Raw genomic sequence first — 6882 nt, 5'->3', positions numbered from 1 at the left:
AGAACCTAGCAGGATGGCAGGTCAATATAGAAGCCAAGAAATCCAGGATCTAGGCTGCTGGGTTCAAATCCCAGCTTCATTCCTTACTAATTATGGAGTCTTGTGCAACTTATCAATGTCTCTGGGCTGGTCTCTTTCTTCTTCTATAAAGCTTGGATAATAAAGCTATATGTCTAAAAGGGTTGCATGAAAATTAAATATACCTAAAGTTTAGTGTCTAGCATATGGTAAACTATCAATAAATGATGACCACTTTTTATTAAGACAAATGAGAAAAATGATGGAGCACACCTTGGGGAATTAGGCTCTGGCATAAACCAGGAGCAAGGCCAGAAAGGGTAAGAACCAGAGTTTTGCTCAATACAAATTCCATCTGAAGCTGTTGCCTTTGACCTTTGGTCTTGCCCCATCTGGATGTAAGGTGTGGAGTAGCATATAGGAGCAAACAGGCCACTTACATGGGGCAGGGGGCAATCACAGCAAGTATCACCTATCCCTGAGGGAAGGACCCCCAAGGCCTGGCCGACTCAGAGGGGGACACCAGGCAGTGTCCGTTCATTGAGATTTACCAAAAAAAGGGCTGAAAAGTGGAGCTTGTATGAGTGTCAGAGTTTCAGATCTTCTAAATATCAGCTGTGTGACTTCGGGGTAAGTCTTTGAAACTAATTTTTTCTCACTTAAAATATGATAGTGTTTAAAGAACTGCATTATGACTAAATCAGATAACGTTATCTTATGAAATACCTAATAGGACATAGCTCAATAAATCTTTAACACATGTCAGTGGAAGGGTGGAAACGTGTCTATATGGTCTGTGCTGATGGGTAAGTGGCTGGCCAGGCATGGGAAAAAAATCAGTTTATTCTAAAAACCACACTTAGAGCATTACTAGTTGTGAATAAACATTTAACAATGCCCAGTGTATGCTGAGTTGGTTTATACTTAAGAATCTGTGAACAAGTGTATGCTCCACCCAGTAGACCAGCTTCAGAAACTTCCATTTCCTCAGTAGCATCCCCTGTTCCTAGGGCAGCTCTGAGCCATGGTCTGGGACACCTTTCTGCTTCTTCCCTGCTCCAAGAGTCTCCCCATGGCCTCCATCATATTCTATCCTACCCCTGTGTTATGGCTCCCAGCTCACAGACAGAAGTTACAGGTGTCTATATTTGCATTCTCTTTAGTATGAAGCATTCAACCCCTCCACTCTTGTGCTGGATCCTCCTCTGGAACCTTCTCAATGGCTGAGTTCTAGGGTACAATGAACATCTATTGCAGACTTTGCAAGGAAACTAATCCCATGGAAGTGGATTATCTTCCCCTTTGCTCCTACAAAAACTATATGATAAAAATCCATTCAGTCTGAATAAGGAAGCAAAGCAAGAAAAGTAGGATATTACAGGAGGAATGAGTGAATTTGTAAATGGAACCTTATTTGAACTATGGAGTCACCAGCCTATGACTGGAGAAAGGAGATAACATTTATATTTCTGCTCCAAAACGACTCCAATCCCCACCTTGTGAAGGAAATACCCCTAAGTTTTTCTGAGTGTTCACAGTAAGGCTGACCACGCAGCCTTCCTCAGCAATTACCACGAAAGCCTTCTTGAAACATCAGTCTTCTCTTCAAGCTGGTGTTCACCATCTGCAAAGGTCCTGTTTTTCCTGCTTACCAAAGGCCTGGAGATAGAGCCTTCTGGATTTATCTTTTTTTTTTTTCCTTTTTATCATACATCCAGGCAGCAGATGTTCAGTGGAGTCCAAAGCAGTATCCCTTATATTGCCACAAACTCTATGACTGGATCTTTAGAGCCAGTAAAGGAAGGATGTTTATATACTGACAGCCTCTTTTTATATCCTCTTTCTACGGGTCCCTCAGGAACAAGGACAGTTTGGTTAGAGCAGTAGGCCCTTTTCTTTACTCTGAATCCCAATTGATTTATAACCCTCACAGTGACCCCCAGAGCAGAGAAGATCAAGCAGGGCAAACCTGGCAATCCCAAGTAATTGATGCTGACCATCGGCACTGCTGACAGGCTTGAAGCCCCTTACCTTTGGATTCATGTGTTATACAAAGCCAAAACCCTCTTTTCCTTACTCCTCCCTAAATCTCACTGAGTTTCCACCAAGTACCTCTACCACACCTCCATCAGACTGTCCCACGGAGCTGCTGACTTCTTGCTCAAAGCACACCTCCACCACCACCTCCTTTGAGGAAAGTGGTTTGACCTCCTACTTGCATATGTTGGGCTTTTAGCTATCCGTTGTTGATGTCTATTGTTAGTTGGTTTTATTCCAATTTTGCATAAACCATAGTGTAAGTCTAAGATACAAATTTTGCAAGGAACAGGATGTTGTCATAGGCAATAACTTGTTGCTAAATGACCTTTTCTTCACTTGTTTTATCATACCTTTAATTCTTACAGACATCAACTGGCATTATATTGACCCATTTCCCACTTACTTTTGGCTTTTGGTGGGTTTTAGCACAAGCATTTTTTCCTATATATTTATGACCAAACTTACTCCTTATCATTCTATTTTCTGTTCCTTCACTTATTTCTTTTGCTTCTTTCATTTTATTTATTTTTTAAAGCTTTATTTATTTAAGTAATCTCTGCATCCAATGTGGAGTTCTAACTCACAACCCTGATATCAAGAGTTGCATGATCCTACAACTAGACCAGCCAGGTGCCCTTACTTTTTTAATTTTAAAATCTTAGAAATTAAAGTTCAGTTAAAATTCATATTCTGTGGCATATTTTCCCTTTATTTTTTATCATTTTCCTTTTACTTTTTAAATACCTTTGATACTTTTTCACCAACATGCTTTTCTTGTTTGAGATTGCCCACTCAAAATTTTTTTCATCAGTGTCCATTTAACATTTTCTGACATCTGTAGGATTTTCTCCCCTTGGGGTGAGTCCTAGTCAGGTCTACTGAAGGTAGAGAAGCTGGTTCTGATTGGCCATCTGAGGCACACAGCCACATAGTAATAAAAACAATAAAGAGATAGGATACAAAGCCCCTGCCTGTGCAGAGTAAATCATTATTAAATAAATGGCCATAGCCAACATGACATAATTTGCAATAGGGCACGTGTGCTGGCCAGTTGATAAAACTCAGCACAGCTTTCAGGGGATGCCTCTGTCCACAGTGCAACCACTGCCAGCAATACTTAAGGAAGATTGTGATTTACTGCTAGAAAGATAAGAGCAACAACTCTTAAAGGTCATCCCTGGAATAACCAGACATCCTGATTCTTTCAATCCACTGGCATCCTTGGCTAATCAAATAAATCACACTTCACAGAGATTTTTGGAATATTGATAATGTCGTGTGATACCGTTTCTGACTGTGTCCTGCTACAGGTCCTTCTCTTTATAGGGAAAAACAGGATCTGGCATTTTCCAACTGTTGGTTATAAAACTTAAGCGTAGGCCTCACATGATTTGTATTAATCAATATATAGTTTTTTAAGAAAAAATTTCAGAAATCAGGTATGTTTTTCAGGTAAGTTTGTTATATCTTTTTTATATCATTATGGACTTACAGCTCACTGACACCTCTTTCAACACCTAGGACCCACAAACTAATGTTGCTTTTTTTCCCCCAATGCCCAGAAATATGAAATCAACTCTCCTCCAAGGGCATTTGTCTTTCACTAGAGAATGGTTTTAGAAATCACAGGCACTAGTTCTACAAATAAGCTTGTTTCACATACTGACTGGAATTTGGAAGGATGATAGCAAAAATGTCCAACAGCATGAATCACTGTAGGGATGAACAGATAAACTCTCCTTTAAAAAATGTTCAGAATTCTTATTGATATTTCCAATTCACCTCCATTTGAATAAGTTCCTCTTGCCTGATAGAAGAGTTTATTAATCCATTTCAATTATTCAACAACTAATTTTCCTTGTTTTCATTAATGTTAATTTAAAAAAAATTGTATTATCATACCGAACCATGGGTCTAAATATCAGTGTTGCCTCCCCCAAATTCAGAAAGCTCCATATCTTTTCTTCTGTCTTGACCATAAGCTCAGCCATCCTGAAACTGGTTCCATAGTGCACAGGTTCCATCAATTTTTTGATCATTGCCTTCACACCAACATCTGGAAGGGAAACAGTCCTAGCCTTTGTCTAGGGGAACACCAAAGAAACTCAGAGTTCAGAGCACTCAGTCAGTGTGATACATTGATACCTTGTTTGCATAAAAAAAGATAATAGTAAAATGCAAATAATACACAAATACCACTTCTTAAAATTAAAAAAAAATCCACTGTCAATTATCTCCGTTTGAGCTCCCAATTTGAATTTATTTTATTTTCCCTTTATATTTGTTCTTCCACTAGTGCCTTTGTATATCTATGGGGCAGAATTTTTAATAAAAAAACTGCAATTTCACACATGCCCATGGATACAAGTGGGTACACCAACTTACAAGGGTCGGCTGCATACATCATCCCCGATTCTGCTCTCAGTGATGTCACTCTCACAGCCTGCAATCAGCCATAGTGAAAGTGTTTAAGTCATGGAAATTGACAAACACTATGGATCAGGGCTTTCCACCCAAAAAGTCGGTTGTTAAGCATTTACCGGGACAACTCTGAGTTCAGCTTTGGGACAACTCCGTTTTTCCCAAACCAGTCAAAATATCAGAACATAAAACCCATTAACATACAGAATTATCAGAGTTATTATGCCAAATATTATGGTCAAGAATCCCCACTTAAGAACTTTACATAGAATAGCTTTTGGAGCTTTATGTAATTTTTGCAATATTCACTGCATAGTGCTTGCCAGAACCAAACCTTAGAAGACAAAAAAAAAAATACAATTGGATTATAGCACATTTTAGTTATAATATCCATTTAGTTATCCACCAGTTTCAAGTAATTTCCAGATATTTCTGATCCATCCCCAGGGCTTTTATTTCCACAACAGACATATACAGAGAATTCAGTAATTTCTACTTATTAACATTTCCATGCTAATATCCAATTTTTTACATGCATTAGTACTACCATGCTCTTTCCTTCTCAGTTTTGCATTTCATAATAACTATCTTCTGAGTGTATCTATCTGGAGGATAGAGCTCTGAGCATGAAGTCTGGTTTTGTCAAAATCCAAAACGGGTGGAAGGAATATTGAGTTTCCTTATTGGGTCTGAGTGGGACTAGCTCACTAATTTGTTCTTTCTAGTGGTCTGTTATGGAGCCCCAGTGTCATTCCCAGAAATGTAACAGCCTCACATATTTCATCATTAAAAAGTGTTCATAATAGAGGTTCTCATTTTGTTGTTCATTTAGCACCTGAGTTTAGGCAGGAGAAACATTTCTACATGAAGGCTCTGTGTAGTTCAATTCCCCTGCCTTTTTATTGCCACTTGCCCAGAGAAGCGGCCTCCCCAAGTAAAGAAGCCAGATGCTCTGGCCCCACGTTCCAGCTACCTTGGGACAGTATTTGGCCTGATTCCGCTTTGCGGAGGTATGGCCTTCTGAGCTGAATCGCACCTGAGTCTAGCATTCTTCTTCCCTACTCTCTGTCTTCCCTCTCTCCCCAGCCCCACCTTGAGCAGACTTTCTCTGGCATTGCCCCATATTCCCACTTACCTTTTAAACTTGGCTGGGTCTGCTGGTGCTCACTCAAAGACACAGAGCCAGGGCCTTGTTGCAGCTTCAGGCATCTGCCTGTGCTTGGCCACCCAACCCCCAGCACAAGACTGCTTCGGATGCCCTTGCTTTCCTGTACTCTGAGCTTCCCTCTACTTATACTGCCCATTTTACATCCCTCCACATTCTACAACATTCCATTATCTTCTACTGTGCTTTCCTACTTATTACTACAGGAAGGTTAGGAGGGTTGGCATATTCTAACTCTAGTCCTTTGTCCACATGTCAGAAACCTGCTGAAGCCATAGCACAACCCAGGTTCAAAATGAGCAAGTGTTCTGTTTTCTAAGACATGTAACCTTGGAGAGACCCCAGGCTAATTATTAGTCTCCCACTTATTCGTCCATACACATTTGTGTCTGGCTAATATTGTTGACCATTTCTATATAGCTTTTCATTTCTGTTACTTCTTCAAAGCAGGAATTATTTCAAATCTTCCTACTGATTTCCAGGGGGATAGATATTTCTTGGATAGGCTTTAATTTTTTGTCATTTTTTAATTCTATTCCATTATAGAGAGCATTTGAGACGTCATGGTTTCTGCTTATTGCCAAATTACAGTATTGTGCGTGGTTAAAATACACGCATAAGGCATCAGATTGCATTTACCATCTACTATTTGCTTTTTATATTCCTCATTTGTCTTACAAATTTGTCTACCTGGTGTAGGTATATGTGATTCATTTGTTTTTGTTTTGTTAAGGATTTTATTTTATGAATATACCATTGTTGATTTACTCATTTTGTTAGTGGACATTTTTATTAATTTCTTTCTCTTTCTCTCTTTTGTTTTCCAATAGCCAACAATGCTTCACTGAATAGATGTATTTGTGCCTCCTTTTCCTATGAATGCAAGTTTTCTCCAGGATTGGTACCTAAAGTTATAATTGCTTGATCATAAGTTATACAATATCCCCTTTTGCTAGCATACCCAGATTGCACCCCAGAAGTGTTATAATAGTTTATAAATTTTCATCAGTGGCTTTTCAGAATTTTTCCCAAATCTTTGCCAACACTGATAATTTTTAAATTTTGTCATTATGATGGTTATACAACAATATCTTCTTTGTGTGGATCCCTGAAGAAAGATATATATCTTCAGATTGAAGAAACTTGAATCCTAAGCAAAATAAATAAAAATAAGACTATATTTAGTGACATAGTGAAACTTCAGAAAATGAAGACAAAGAGAAAACTCTTAAAGAGAA

The 6882-nt window shown here is 38.8% G+C and overlaps 1 protein-coding gene across 7 annotated transcripts in view; it reads right to left on the bottom strand.

Annotated features, from left to right (window-relative positions):
* Positions 1–4297: 4297 nt before the first annotated feature.
* LOC112668731 (myelin associated oligodendrocyte basic protein) overlaps positions 4298–6882 on the bottom strand; it is a 54125-nt gene continuing 51540 nt past the window's right edge. For 6 of the 7 annotated variants that reach the window (XR_003141836.3, XM_035704864.2, XM_025461227.3 and 3 more), the window contains one exon: positions 4298–6794. The gene's annotated coding sequence lies outside the window, so the exon portion shown is untranslated. Of the gene's footprint in view, positions 6820–6882 lie in introns of all 7 variants that reach the window. The other variant, XM_025461222.3, reaches the window with a different exon arrangement.

The sequence above is a fragment of the Canis lupus genome, chromosome 23 (assembly GCF_003254725.2).
Source record: "Canis lupus dingo isolate Sandy chromosome 23, ASM325472v2, whole genome shotgun sequence".
Taxonomy (NCBI): domain Eukaryota; kingdom Metazoa; phylum Chordata; class Mammalia; order Carnivora; family Canidae; genus Canis; species Canis lupus.
Note: the sequence above shows the minus strand (reverse complement) of the source record. Positions and strands in the feature narration are given on the sequence as shown.